Source organism: Otolemur garnettii, unplaced genomic scaffold (assembly GCF_000181295.1).
Source record: "Otolemur garnettii isolate 467f Iridium unplaced genomic scaffold, OtoGar3 scaffold00012, whole genome shotgun sequence".
NCBI classification, from domain to species: Eukaryota; Metazoa; Chordata; class Mammalia; order Primates; family Galagidae; genus Otolemur; species Otolemur garnettii.
In genome coordinates this window covers 26952533-26953988 of record NW_003852407.1, presented here as the reverse complement: position 1 = coordinate 26953988, position 1456 = coordinate 26952533, and the positions used below count along the sequence as shown (strand labels likewise).

At 40.0% G+C, this 1456-nt stretch overlaps 1 protein-coding gene across 3 annotated transcripts in view; it reads left to right on the top strand.

The window, feature by feature from the left end:
* TTC39C (tetratricopeptide repeat domain 39C) overlaps positions 1-1456 on the top strand; it is a 130071-nt gene that overhangs the window by 68715 nt on the left and 59900 nt on the right. The gene's annotated exons all lie outside the window — the stretch shown is intronic.

Here is a 1456-nt window from a genome sequence, read left to right as displayed (position 1 = left end):
TTTTTTTTTTCTTTACAAAGTGAGTCCTTAAATCTGAGGACTCCACAGAGCAATTCTTTGGTTTTCTCTAAGCCCTTCATGTATAGAAGATGTATTTTAGAGATTATACCAATAACTTATAATTGAAATGTCATGCAGAAAGCTCACCAGGATACGAAGTATTTAAACCCGCATCTAAACCCATGTCTGAGTTGTTTTTCTTCTCATCATCTTGAAACTGTTTTTCTTTGCATTCAGGCTCATAGCCTTTGGCTGTACTTCCTTTTTTCTCTTGCTTTTAAAAATGTAGTTCTGATTAATTTCTTGTGCAGCCGGGTCTATTGGTTACTGTTCTTGCCTTTAAAACTCAGGGTTAGGGCCTACTTCTAGGGAAAGATGTTCAGGCTGCTGAAGTTTCTGAACTTCCTTGGGTTTGTGCAGGAGAAAATAACACTGTAAAAAAATTTTAGGCCCGGCGCCGCGGCTCACATCTGTAATCCTAGCAGTCAGGAAGGCTGAGGCGGGTAGATTGCTTGAGCTCAAGAGTTCAATACCAGCCTGAGCAAGAGCCAGACCCCGTGTTTACTAAAAATAGAAAAACTAGCTGGGTGTGGTGGTGGGCCCCTGTAGTCCTAGCTACTTGGGAGGTTGAGGCAAGAGGACTGCTTAAGCCCAAGAGTTTGAGGTTGCTGTGAGCTATGATGCCATGGCACTCTACCCAGGGTGACAAGTGACAACAGTGACATTGTCTCACAAAAAAGGAAAAGAAAATCTAAAGTTAACTAAGCCTTCTGACTTCAGAGACCATCTCTGAAATGAAGGATGTGTACAGGGTGAGTGTTTTCTCATCTTCCTTTATTTCCCCCTACCCCGTGTGTGTATGTATGTGTGTGTGTGTGTGTGTGTGTGTGTATGTGTGTGTGTGTACTTACCATGTTGCTAGGAGGAATGAATGGGTTAATATAGCATCTAAATAAGGGTGTGATGGTTTCTGTTATTCTTCCTGAGTTCTTAAGCCTGGAAAGTTGGGTATCAGATTTTCTTTTTCATTTATTTTTCACTTGTTTTGGCGCTGAGAGCTGTCAGGAGAGCGAGGCCTGTGATTGGCAAAATGGGTATAGGTGGAGCCCTTGGGGCTGTCGGGACTATCCAGCTACTTGCCTTTCCCTGCATTTTCCTAATGTAGCCACTCGTGGGAAGTTCATCCATGGGCTGTATAGTAATCTCAGTTCTCAAGTGTGAATTGATAGTTATAGTTCTGAATTTTGTATTTTTCATTCATGTCCATTTAATTTTCATCTAGTTAAACCCATGGTAGTGTTAAATTCATTAAGATACAAGTGATGAATGAGTATTTTTTCTTCATTCTTTTTATTTTTTTTTCTTCATTCCTTTTAAAGCACATGGTATTAGGGACAAGTCTATGTTTTCATGAACTATTTTCATTTTGTTTGTCCCTTTTTTAAGTAATACAAAT